The sequence below is a fragment of the Chiloscyllium punctatum genome, chromosome 3 (genome assembly GCF_047496795.1).
Source record: "Chiloscyllium punctatum isolate Juve2018m chromosome 3, sChiPun1.3, whole genome shotgun sequence".
In the NCBI taxonomy this organism is placed as follows: Eukaryota; Metazoa; Chordata; class Chondrichthyes; order Orectolobiformes; family Hemiscylliidae; genus Chiloscyllium; species Chiloscyllium punctatum.
Genome location: NC_092741.1, coordinates 99907100 through 99921512, shown reverse-complemented (window position 1 = coordinate 99921512; position 14413 = coordinate 99907100).

Below are 14413 nucleotides of genomic sequence, written 5' to 3'. Positions count from 1 at the left end.
CAACATGAATTGCTTTAACATAATTGAAGAATTTAGACAGTTATTTGTAGAACACAAACTTTCCTTACCTGTATTGGCTATAGTGTGATTCTGGTCCCATTAGTTTAAATGGCATGTCTACTGCATGATTTTCTTATAATGCGAGATCACACGGGAACAGAATTATCGCATTATATCAGAGCCAACTGGAAACTCAATGAGTATAGTGAAAAGTTTATAGGTCACCAATTCCAGCATCAACTTAGATACGAAGGTACCTAGGTACAGCTTCTTTAGTTAGTGTATCATACTTTGCAGATGAAGTGAAAGCCTGCAGAGGGATATAAATAGTCTCAGTGGGTAGGCAAGGATTTACAAATAGAGTACAATGTTGGTACATGTTAGGCTATCCATTTTGATAGGAATAACAGCAAAATGGACTGTTGTTTAAATGGTGAAAAGTTGCAGCATGCTGCTGTGCAGAGGGACCGGGATGTCCTTGTGCATGAATCACAAAAAGTTTGTTTGCAGGTGTAGCAATGTAGCAAAATTAAATATTGTCCTTCATTACTAGAGGGAGAGAGTATAAAAATTGGGAGGTTATACTGCAGCTGTACAGAGTGCTAGTGAGGCCACACCTAGAGTACTGTTTACAATTTTGGTCTCCTAACATGGGAAGGGATGTACTGGCACTGGAGGGGGTGCAAAGGACATTCACTAGGTTAATTCCAAAATTGAGAGGGTTGGCTTATGAGAAGGGATTGAGTAGACTGGGGCTGAAAAAGCGCAGCAGGTCAGGCAGCATCCAAGGAGCAGGAGAATCGATGTTTCGGGCATAAGCCCTTCTTCAGGAACTTCTGGGACTATACTCATTGGAATTTAGAAGAATGAGGAGAGACCTTATTGGAAAATGTAAAATTATGAACGGAATAGATAAGCTAGAAGCAGTGAGGTTGTTTCCATTGGCGGGTGAAACTAGAACTGGGAAGCATAGCCTTAGAATAAAGGGAACAGATTTAGGACTGAGTTGAGGAGGAACTTCTTCACCCAAGCCATTGTGAATTTGTGGAATGCCCTGCCCACTGAAACAGTGGAATGTTTTTAAGGGAAAGATGAATTGGTTTTTAACTAGTAAGGGAATTAAGGGTTATGGTAAACAGGTGGATTAGTGGAGTTTAATCCAAGAAAAGATTAGCCAAAATCTTACTGAATGGCAGAGCAGGCTCGATGGACCAAATGACCTACTCCTGCTCCTATTTCTTATGTTCTTATGAATGCTTTGATCAATCAGTGTCATCTTGCCAATTAATCAGCAGTCTTTTCTCTAACAGTACACATTGTTGCACCTTTTGAGATTTAATATTCTTGCATCTGTCCTGATGCATGCAAGACAAAAAGCTTTAATAGCATTTTATTTTTAACAGCAATGCACTGTTATTAATGCATAAAAACATTTAGCAATTCGGGGTTCTGAACTGTTAGTCCAGGTAGAACTGATAATTTCTGCATAAGTGTCAAAACATTGTTATATTTGAACTGTAAAAATTAAGAAAACTCATCACAGAGACTTGGGGCTGCTCTATCTCTACAAAGACTCTGTAATGAGATGATGTATGTTCTCAGTGGTCTCCACTTCTAAACTGATAATATGTAATTATTGACAGTTATTCAATGTTACATTGAGGACATAAGTTAAACTGGGGGAAATTATATAAAGAAGACGATCCTTCAGAAACAAAAAATGTACTAATTAATAGCTAACTAATTAATAATAACTAATAATCTAACTGAGGGATTGAAAGCAAACAAAGAGATCAAACTGGATTGTGCTTAACCAGACATCAATGTTACTAATTAGGAATACTCAAGGTAAAAATAACTGGAAAAGGAAGAAATGGTTTCAACGAGTACAGAGTAAAATCATCAAATCTGGAGTATTCTGAATTGCTGTAATATATACTGCTTTCCTGTGTTGGCTGCAGTTGCCTTTGATTCATCACTTTTATAAATAAAAACATAATCTGATCATGGACAGGAATTTGTCTTACTTGAACATTAATGAGGGAAAAATATTATTTGGGGAGGCAAAAATCTAGTGGTATTATTGCTGGAGTATTTAATCAGAGATCCTGAGTAATTTTCTGGTGATACAAGTTTAAATTCTACCATCGTGGAATTTGAGTTCAAGTTTTTTAAAAAGCAGTCTGGAATTATGAGCCTAATTACATGGTCAATTGTTGGAAAAGCCCATCTGATTCACCAAGGTCATTTTGGGAAGGAAATTTACCATCCTTACTCGGTCTGGCCAGCATATGACTCCAGACCCACAGAAATGACTCTTAACTACCCTCTGAGCAATTAGGGATGGGCAATAAATGTTGGCTTAGCTAGTGATAGTGGATTAGTGGTGCTGGAAGAGCACAGCAGTTCAGGCAGCATCCAAGGAGCTTCAAAATCAACGTTTCGGGCAAAAGTCCTTCATCAGGAATAAAGGCAGTGAGCCTGAAGCGTGGAGAGATAAGCTAGAGGAGGGTGGAAGTGGGGAGAGAGTAGCATAGAGTACAATGGTGAGTGGGGGAGGGGATGAAGGTGATAGGTTAGAGAGGAGAGGGTGGAGTGGATAGGTGGAAAAGGAGATGGGCAAGTAGGACAAGTCATGGGGACAGTGCTGAGCTGGAAGTTTGGAACTAGGGTGAGGTGGGGGAAGGGGAAATGACGAAACTGTTGAAGTCCACATTGATGCCCTGGGGTTGAAGTGTTCGGGGGCGGAAGATGAGGCGTTCTTCCTCCAGGCGTCTGGTGGTGAGGGAGCAGCAGTGAAGGAGGCCCAGGACCTCCATGTCCTCGGCAGAGTGGGAGGGGGAGTTGAAATGTTGGGCCACTGGGCGGTGTGGTTGATTGGTGCGGGTGTCCTGGAGATGGTCCCGAAAGCCCTCTGCTAGGAGGCGCCCAGTCTCCCCAACGTAGAGGAGACTGCATCGGGAGCAACGGATGTTCTGCAAGGATCTGTTTTGGGACCATTGCTGTTTGTCGTTTTTATAAATGACCTGGAGGAGGGGCTAGAAGGTTGGGTGAGCAAGTTTGCGGATGATACGAAAGTCGGTGGAGTTGTTGACAGTGAGGAAGGATGTGTCAGGTTACAGCGGGATATAGATAAGCTGCAGAGCTGGGCAGAAAGATGGCAAATGGAGTTTAATGTAGCTAATGTAGTGTGGAAGAGCAGAGGGATCTTGGTGTCCATGTACACAGATCTCTGAAAGTTGCCACCCAGGTAATAGTGCTGTGAAGAAGGCATATGGCGTACTGGCTTTTATTGGTAGAAGAACTGAGTTCCGGAGTCCTGAGGTCATGTTGCAGTTGTATAAGACTCTGGTGCGGCCTTATCTGGAGTATTGTGTGCCGTTTTGGTCGCCATACTATAGGAAGGATGTGAAGGCACTGGAACGGGTGCAGAGGAGGTTTACCAGGATGTTGCCTAGTATGGTAGGAAGATCGTATGAGGAAAGGCTGAGGCACTTGGGGTTGTTTGTATTGGAGAAAAGAAGGTTTAGGGGTGACTTGATAGAGGTGTACAAGATGATTAGGGATTTAGATAGGGTTGACAGTGAGAACCTTTTTCCACGTATGGAGTCAGCTATTACAAGGGGGCATAGCTTTAAATTAAGGGGTGGATGTTAGGGGTAGATTCTTTACTCAGCGAGTCGTGAGTTCATGGAATGCCCTGCCAGTAGCAGTGGTGGACTCTCCCTCTTTATGGGCATTTAAATGGGCATTGGATAGACATATGGAGGATAGTGGGCTAGTGTAGGTTAGGTGGGCTTGGATCGGCGCAATATCAAGGGCCAAAGGGCCTGTACTGCGCTATATTTTTCTATGTTCTATGTTCTATATCCTGTGAATGTTTAAAAAATGCTATCATGTTCTCCATGCATAAAACCAGAGATTTATGCATTTTACTGACTAATTCAATTACATTTTAATATATTTTATTTAAATTGCCAAATGTTCAAGCTGCCCCTTCCACAGAACAGTGCAGCAAGGAAGAGGTCCTTTGGCCCATCATATCTGAGCTGACCATATTGCATTATAAACTAATTCCATTTGCCTGCACATGCTCTAGATTCCTCTCTTCCCTGCCTGTTCATGTGTCTATCTAAATGCCTCTTAAATGTAGCTAAACCACAAAGCAAGGTGAAAAATCTGAATGACATAAGAGAATAGCTTGTTGCCCTACTTCGATACATTAAGTGCATGTTTTCCCTTTCTGTACAGAATCATAGGAAGATAAGAATACGTGTCGGCCATTCTGGTTATTGAACATATCCCTCCATTCAATATGATAATGGCTGATCCGCACTTCAATGTATTTTACCTGCCCATTCCCACAACCCTGTATATCACTGGTAATAAAATCCATCAATCTTTAAACAGACTCAAAGACGGTCTTCCACAGGCATTCCAGGCAGAGAATTCCAAAGCTTCACAACCTGAGTAAAACAAATTTTCCTCATCTTCAACCTCAGTAATATTCTAATAAAAGTGGACCAAAGACCTCAGTAGAATCAAGGTGAAATTAACCACCTATCCTCCTAATTATCAATGCCAGTGAAAAGAAGAAAAATGCTCTCCTCATCTCAGCAAAATAAAATTGGAGCTATGCACTGGATCTTTGCTGACAAAGAGTAGATTTGGCACTGGCCCAAACATTTATCATCTATCTTGTCCCATTACGTGCATCCTTCAGTCTTTCATTACCCTTGCTACTTCCCATTCACCTCATCCATCCCCTTCGTCTCCATTTCCCATCCACTCACAGTGGAGAAATGACTCATTCCATGCATTCTTATATTTAGTTCCTCTCTCTCCCCTCCATTCCTTTCACTTGATCTATTCCTCATTTCCCCTCTTTCCTGTCTCTCATCCTTGCTATCTGTCACCCACTACTGGATCTATTTGACCTCTACTTTTGACTGACTTAATCAGAATACTGAACATAATTTTCACTCCCTGGTTTTAACATCAGAGGACATCAAATAAAATGGAATCAAAATGAAAGTATAAATGGAACTTATTTTAATTTAGAATATTTACTGCATGAAGCAAAAACTTAGACATTATTATTTTGGTACACAACACAGTAATAATTTATAACTGCACTGGTAGGAAATGTAGCAATCAAGTGAGTTGAGTTTTGCTGGAGTCATCAGCACCCATGACCTCCCCCCACCCCCCCTCCCTCCCCCCCCCCGATGGAAGAGGTTTAGCCATATGTAGCAGTTGCAAAAAACTGTGTGTGTGTACTATATTGATGGAACACAACTTTTACCATGCACAAGTGCTGATAGACAATAACTGTCAGGATTCTGGATAAGGTTGCTTTTGCCTCTTTTAATATTTGGAAGACATGCACAAGAATTTTCATGCATAAGTGATCCAACTTCTTCTTGTTTGTTAAAAAAAAAACAACTGTTTAAAAGGAATACCACAACTTGCATTGCACAATATCTTTGTTCCACATAAAAACTCCCAATTTGGAAATGAAATTCAGGATAATATATTCTCAGAACACATGCATTGCAGGTTGCTATATTCCCAGCACAACTGAACAGCTAGGTAAGTTCAAATACCTCTTCAAATGCAATTGTTTTAACTTTAAAATTAAGTGTCTCTTCCTGATTTCACTCATCTTGATTTCAACACGTTAAAATCCATGATCTTTTCAGCTGAGATAAATAAGGACAGGTGACAAATGGATCACCTCTCAACCCACACACCATCATGACTTGGAAATGTATCATGGATCTTACGTCATTATCTTCTTTCCTAGAAGGACATGGTATATGTACTGTGGAAGTACAGATACCATGTGGACTTGTTGTGAGCAGCTCATTGGTATCAAAAATGATGCCTATCAGGCTGGAGGAATCAAACAAAAATTCCCAGCTTCATGTGGGCTTCCTTCTCCTTCCTTTGAAGTACAGTTTTCTACACTCCATAGAGGCTCAGAGTACAAGAGCAAGGAGGTAACGATGAACTTGCATCAGATACTGGTTAGTGCTTAACTGGTTAGTATTATGTACAATTATATAGTCCTCATATATTACAATAATTCTGTGAAGATTTTAAAGAGGGTGTACAACAGGTCTTTGAATGAATGGTTACAAGGCTGTGATACTCCAGTAATGAAGAAAAAATGGATTAGATTCGATTAGATACCCTACAGTATGGAAACAGGCCCTTCAGCCCAACAAGCTCACACCGACCCTCCGAAGAGCAACCCACCCAGATCCCATTCCCCTACCCTATATTTACCCTTGACTAATGCACCTAATGCTATGGGCAATTTAATATGGCCAATTCACCTGGCCTGCACATCTTTGGATTGTGGGAGAAAACTGTAGCACCCGGAGGAAACCCACGCAGACATGGGGAGAATGTGCAAACTCTACACAGACAGTCACCCAAGACAGGGATCAAACCTGGATCCCTGGTAATGTGAGTCAGCAGTGCTAACCACTGAGTCACTGTGCTGGAGAAGTTGAAAATATTTTCCCTTGAAGTGAGCAGGCTAAGGAGAAATTTGATTGATGTTTTTCAAAATCATGAGGGAACTGGATGATGTGAATGGAGATAACTGTTTCCACCTGAAAATGGGTGGAGAACCAAAGGGCACACTTTTAAAGTGCTGAGCAAAAACAGCAAAAGTGAGATGAGAAAAAAAATCTGTGGAATTTCGATATCTTACAGATAAGAGAGAGGCAAGAATGAACATTGGACTGTTGGAAAATGAACTTGAGGAGTAGTAATGTGAAACAAAGAAAGGGTGGAGGAAGTAAATAGGTACTTTGCATCAGTTTCACAGTGCACGAGAGCAGCAGCATACCAGAACTTCAATACAGTCAAGGGACAACGTGAACGTAGTTGCCATTACTCAGGAGAAGGTGCTGGGGAGTTATCTTAAATTGGATAAATAAGTCAAACCAGATGGACTACACCACAGACTTCTGAAGGATATGGCTGAAGAGTATGTTGACACATTGGTCGTGATCTTTCAGGAATCACTGGAGTCAGTGAGGGTCCCAAAAAACTGGAAATTAGCTGATGAACACCCTGTTTAAGAAAGGAAGAAGGCAGAAGACAGAAAACCTTAAAACATTTAGCCAGACCTTGATTGTTGCTAAGTGTTTAGAGTCCATTATTAAGGACGAGATTGTGGAATACTTAGAAATGCATGGTAAAAATCGAGCTGAGTCAGCATGACGTCATCAAGGGGAGATCATGCCTGACACATCAGCAAATTGGACAAAGGAGAGCTAGTAAACATGATTGATTTGGTTTTTGACAAGATGCTGCACAGGAGGTTGCGAAATAAAACAAGAGCCCATGTGTCAAGAATAAGACACTTGCATGGATGGAGCATTGGCTCACTGGCACAAGGCAGAGGATAAAAGGGTCTTTTCAGGTTGGTAGCTGGTGACTAGTTCAGGTTTGCAGAGACCACAACTTTTCATGTTATGCGTTAATGATCTGGATGAAGGAACTGAGGGCATTGTTGCTAAGTTTGCAGATGTCAGAAAGATATGTTGAGGGACAGATAGTGACAAAAAGTGTGGCGCTGGAAAAAGCACAGCAGGTCAGGTAGCATCTGAGGAGCATAAGAGTTGATGTTTCAGGCATAAGCCCTTCATCAGAAATAATGGATGTTCCTCAGATGCTGCCTGACCTGCTGTACTTTTTCCAGTGTCACACGTTTTGACTCTGACTCTCCAGCATCTGCAGTTCTCACTTTTTCTCGGTAGGAGAGATACTGTTGAGGAAGTGGGAAGGCTACAGAAGGACTTAACAGGCTAGGAGTGGCAGATGGAATACAGTGTTGGGATTGTGTGAGGCTATACACTTTAGCTGGCAGAATAGAGACATCGAGTATTTTCTAAATGGTGAAAGGCTTCTGAAATCTAAAGCACAAAGGGACTTGGAAATTCTAGTTTAGGATTCTCTTAAGGATAACATGTGGGTTCAGTTGGTACTTAGGAAGGCATATGAAATGTCAGCATACATTTCAATATGGGTAGAATACAAGATCAGAGGCGGACTGCTGAGGCTGTATAAGGTTCTGTTCAGACTGCATTTGGAATATTATGAGCTGTTTTGGACCCTTCTTAAACCCTTCCTATTTAAGAAAGGATGGGTTGCCCATCGAGGGGGTCCAGAGAAGGTTTACAAGAATAATCGCAAGAGTGAAGGGCTTGTCAATATGATGAGTGGTAAGACACCGCATGTGTACTCAATGGAGCTTAGAAAGATTAAACTTATTGAATCTGATTGAAACTTATAGCATACTGAGAGGCCTGGGAAAAGTGAATGTAGAGATGTTTCCATCAGAGGGAGAGCCTCAGAGTGAAGGGATGACCGTTAAGAACTGAGTTGGGGAGGACTTTCTTCAGCCAGAGGGTGGTTAATCTGTGGAATTTATTGCTGCAAAGGGCTGTGAAGGCGCAGTCACTGAGTATATTTAAGACAGAGATAGATAAGTTCTTGATTAGGATGGAAATCAAAGGTTACAGGGAGAAGGCAGGACAATGAGATTGAGAAACATATCAGCCATGATTGAATGGTGGAGCAAACTCAATAGGCTGAGGAAGGGCTTATGCCTGAAACATCGATTCTCCTGCTCCTCGGATGCTGCCTGGCCTGCTGTGTTTTTCCAGCACCACATTTTTCAACTCTGGTCTCCAGCATCTGCAGCCCTCACTTTCTCAATAGGCTGAATAGCCTAATTCTGCTCCTCTATCTTCTGGTCTTATACAATGTGTGGGACGGAAATGTCTTTCAAATGAGACACTTAATTATTTAGAAACTGCAGGTTCTGGGTAAAAGGCAGGAGACTGACAGTAAATTAAAATGCTCAGCATGCTGGGAGGAAATTGTTCACAAATTGCTTTCTCACAATCTTGAATGAGTTTTTTGAGGAAGTGCCAAGGATGACTGATGAAGGCAGAGTAGTTGTTATGGACTTTAGCACAGCCTTTGACAAGGTCCTTCATGGCAGGCTAATACAGAAGGTGAAGTCACATGGGACCTGTGATGAGTGGTAAGATGAATACAGAACTGGCTTGGTCATAGAAGACGGTGAATAGTGGTGGAAGTGTGTTTTTCTGACTGCAGATCTGTAACCAGTGGTATTGCACAGGGATCACTGCTCAGACACCTTGTGGTTTGCAATATGTACAAATGATTTAGAGGAGAATGTAGGTAGTCTGATCATTGAGTTTGCAGATGACACAAAGATTGGAGGAGCTGCGGATAGTGAGGAGGATTACCAGAGGATACAGCAGGATATAAATAGGCTGGAGACTTGGGTGAAGAAAGGCAGATGGAGTTTAATCCATACAAATGTGAGGTGATGAAATGAAGACAGTCTAATGCAGGAGGGAAGTATACATAAATGGCAAAACCCTTAGAAGTATTAACATACACAGGTGTTTTAGGTGTACAGGCCCACAATTCACTGAAAGTGGTGACATAAGTAGATAATATGTTCAATAATACATATGGCAAGCCTGTCTTCATCAGTTGGGGCACTTGAGTATAAAAATTGGCAAGTTGTGTTGCAGATGTATAGAATTTTAATTTGGCTACGTTTGGTTTATTACATACAATCAAGTTTATTACACTACCAGAAGAATGTAGAGGATTTGAAAAGGGTACTGAAAATGTTTACCAGGATATTGGCTGGTTTGGGGCGCATTATCTATGAGGAGAGATTGGTCAAACATGGTTCATTTTCACTTAGATGTCAGAGGCTAAGGAGTGACCTAATAAAAGTTTACAAAATTATGAGAAACATAGATAGAATGGATAATCAGAGTCTTTTTCCCAGGGTAGAAGTGCCAATTACTAAGGCATAGTTTTAAGTAAAAAAGGGGAATGTTTAAAAGAGCTGCGAGAGGCAAGTCTTTTCCACAGAGGATGTTAAGTACCTGGAATGCACTGCTAGTGAGGTAGTAGAAGCAGATACAATAGCATTATATAAAAAGTATCTTAACTGCTACACGAATAAGCAGGTAATACGGACTGCTTAGAGGAAAAAGCTTCATATTTTAAATTGGCATCACGTGTTGGTGCAGCCTTGGTGGACCAAAGAGCTTTTTCCTGTGTGGTACTGTTCTTTGTCAGAGTGTTGCGGAAATTAGATCTCTGAAAGTATTTAAAGAGAAGATAGATATATTTTTGAAATATCAAAATAAACACTATGAGGAGCTAAAAGAGGACCTGAGGCCTAGGCAGATCAACCATCATCTTAATGAGTGACAGAGTGGGCTTAATCAAGTTAAATTCCTCTTCCTGCTCTGATTTCTAATCCTATTTCAGACTTGAGTTCACAGGCTCACCATTTCTGAGTTCTTTTACTGTTGTGTGACACTGTTCCTTGATTATGTTGTCATCAAATTTCAAATCCCTGGCTAATGCCAGTTTTGAAATTATCGCAGGAAACTGTAGAACGAGGCTAAAAAAACTCTTGTACATCAAATTTCCAATGCAGACTTCTCTCAGCTCCATTCAGCACATCCTCAATTAGGCTGGCTGCTTCTTCATCAAATCTTGGAATAGTTTTAATGATATTGTGACAATTGGCTGCTTTCACAGCTTGCACCATATGTAGAAGCATGAACACAACTGTTTGATGATTATTCATTCATAAATAATTCTCTGAAAAAAGTATCACTGCTACATTTTCTGGAATGAAAAGAAACATGCGGAATGCACAGCAGGTCAAACAGTTACTGAAAGAAATAGACAGTTTGATGCCGCATGTTAAACCTCTCAACAGCCTGTGAGTTCTTCACAAGGTTTCATAAAATGACTAACCTTTTCACATGTCAGTACACTGAATATCTGGTGTGATTTAAACCAGGAACAGTAACATATGTTAAAACCTTTTCACATAAACACTTTGATAAAAAGAGGTGGTATTATTGACAAGATTCCAACAGTAAACCATAATGTGAGGTGAGAGGCAGATTTTGTTTCTGTGAATAATTAAGTTTATTTAAAATACAAAAGCTGCATGTGAAACAGTTGTGCTTTGTAACAAGGCAAAGTACGGAGTAGGAGGATTTAATTGGAATCTCAGCAGCAAAATTGGATAACAATATAATGCATTAGAAGAGCACTTTTGGGAGAAATGGCCACTTCAAAACCATAGGTCATGATTCATCATTGTACCAAGCATAACTGGCTGCTCAATAAACGCCACCAATTAAAATTGAAATATAATTGTAACAAAGTATGTCTTTCACTCAATCTTAGTTTGATGAACAGTATTTCAACGTCTTCCCCTTTGAAAATGGATTTCTTTTATTCATCTTTGGGATATGAAGGCTGTTGACAACATATGTATTTAACACTCATTCCTTATTTCCCTGGAGAATGTGATGTTCAGTTACCTTCTTGACATTACATTTAGTGCAGTCACACCAACACTAATGTTTAGATAGGAAGCCCAAGATATTGATATGTGAAAATGATTGAATGGCAATATTGTTCCAGTGAAGGATTGATTTGTAATGGTACTTCTAGGATGTGATGTTCCCATGCATCTGTTGCTTTAGTATTTCTAAGAGAGCACAGAATTGAAAGGTGGTTTGGAAGGATCCTTGGTGAGTTTCTGCTCTAAATCTGATGGCTGGTGCACACTACTGTCACTGTGAGATATTAGTGAAGGCAGAACGTTTAAGGGTGTGGATTTAGCTTCAGTGACCTGGTCTTACTCCTGTAATGTCAGAGTACACATTGAATCAGAGTTGGTTTACTGATATAGTAAATTGAAGGAAATGCCAGGCCATGAGGTTACAGGTTGAGGCTAAATACAATCTTGTTGCAGCTGATAGCCAATAGAGCCTTGAGAATGATTAGTATTGAACAGCTGGACCTACTCTGAATCCATCCTGTTCAGCATGGTGAAAGCATCACACAATACATTGAAGGTTGGCCTATCTCAAAAATAATGCCTTTTCTCCACAAGGACCGTGAGGTGATGATTCCCAACAATGTTGTTATGGACAGATGCATCTGCAACAGGTAGAATGTTGTGAACAAAGTTGAGCAGTTCTTTCCTTCATATTGTTTCTGAAACAGCTGCTGCCAACCAGTTTGGAAAATATGTCTTTCAAACTCAGCCACCTCAGTTGTTAGTCATGATACCAAGTTATGCTTCATGATGATCATTGAAGTAAATCACCCGAAGTGCTCTTATTACTTTCAGTATTTCTTCCAAATCGTGTTCAATATGGAGGAATATTGACTCATTAGTTAAGTGAGGATAGTGGCTGGTAATCCTCAGGTTTCTTTTTAGCATGCTTGACCTGATACCATAAGACTTCATGGGATTGAGAGGCAATGCTGTCTACAGTCAAAGCGACTCCCTCTTGGCTCAATACCACCGTGTCACCACATTTGGTACACCTGACTGGTGGTGTGACATGACTTATTTAATGATGGTAACAATATTGGTATAGGAACAGTCTTTGGGAAAATGCTCCCAAGTTTGATGTGTTTCCCAGACATTAGTGATGAGGACCTTGCAAAGTTTATTGTGTAGGTATGCTTTTGTCACTTCTGATCCCTGAGTTGACATCTGGAGATCCACTAGTTTTATTGTTCATCTACCATTCTGTACAGTTTGACGTAACTGAATGTTTTTAGAAAACTAATTAATGGGATGTGGGTATTGCAGGCTATATCAGTATTTATTACCCATCCCTGATTGCCTGAGAAAAGGTAGTAGTCAAGATTAGAGTGGTGCTGGAAAAGCACAGCAGGTCAGGCAGCATCCGAGGAGTAGAAAAATCGATGTTTTGGGCAAAAGCCTTTTGCCTGAAATGTTGATTTTCCTGCTCCTTGGATGCTGCCTGACCTGCTGTGCTTTTCCAGCACCACTCTAATCTTGACTCTGATCTTCAGCATCTGCAGCACTCACTTTCACCTGACAAAAAGTAGTAAACAGGCAGGAGGCTGGAAGAACACAGCAAGCCAGGCAGCATCAGGAGGTGGAGTCAACGTTTTGGGTGCAATCCTTCTTTGACTCCACCTCCTGATGTTGCTTGGCTTATTGTGTTCGTCCAGCCTGTCTACTTTGGATTCCAGAATTACAATTCTTTTGTCTCTGAGACAAGGTAGTGGCAGTCTGCCCTTTTAAAATGCTACATCCATGTGCTGTATGTACACTCAGTGTTAAGAAGGGTGTTCATAATTTGATCAAGTGGAAATGAAATAACATTGATATAGTTCCAAGTTATGATAGTGAGTCACTTGGAGGAGAATTGGCGGTGATGGAGTTCCTACTTGATTGCTGTTGTTCACAGTTTTTGATCATGGAAATGGAAGATGCTCTCAATGTGCCAGTGGATGGAGCAAAACTGAAGCTGGTCAACGATTCACCAGTCAAGCATGCTTGTATGGAAGGCTTTAAGCTTCTTAAGTGTCATTGACCCTGAACTCATACAAACATGTGGAGAGTATTCCATCACACCCCTACCTTGTGCCTTGTATATGATGATGAGGCACAGAGTCATCCAGAGATGAGTTATTCACTACAGAACTCCAAGCCTGACATCATCTTGTAACCGCAGCATTTATATGGCAGGTCCAGTTCAGTATCTGGCCAATGGTAACACCCAGGATGTGAATAGTGGGATTCAGTGATGGCAATGTCACCAAATGTCAAGGGTGACAGTTCATACCTAGCATTTGTTAATGGCATTAGACAACTACTGAAATATTACATTGGACAAACAGGCAGAGAACTAGCCACCAGGATACACGAACATCAACGAGCCACAAAAAGACAAGACCCACTACCACTTGTATCCTTACATACAGATGAGGAATGACACCACTTCACTTTGGGACAACACATGCATCCTAGGACAGGATTAGTGGAGACATGCACGAGGTGGCAAGGGGGGGTGGGGGGGGGAGAAAGAAGCTTTGAAAACTGGTGAATTCTATGTTAAGGTAAGCTCCCAAGGTGGGAGAAGAGATGTTTTTCATCCAGCTTGTGTGGCCTAATTTTGACAGTGGAGGCAGCCCAGGATATGTTGTCAGGGGAGTGGGTTGTGGGGGAAAGACTTGAAATGGTTGGCATCCAGAAGATGGGCTTAATTGGAGCATACAGACTCTAGGTGTTCAATGAACTGGTTCCCGAATTTGCGGTCGGTCTCTCCGATAGAGAGAGAGACTACACCGGGAGCAACAGATGCAATAAATCAGGTCAGAGGAAATGCAGGTGAATCTCTGCCAGACTTGGAAAGATTCTTTGGGGCCTTGGATGCTCAGAGAGAAGGTGTGTACCCCAATCTTTTACTTCTCTGAAACTACATTTTGAAAACAAACTTTGTTCGTTGTTTAATGTGATGCTAATCTTCTACCACTA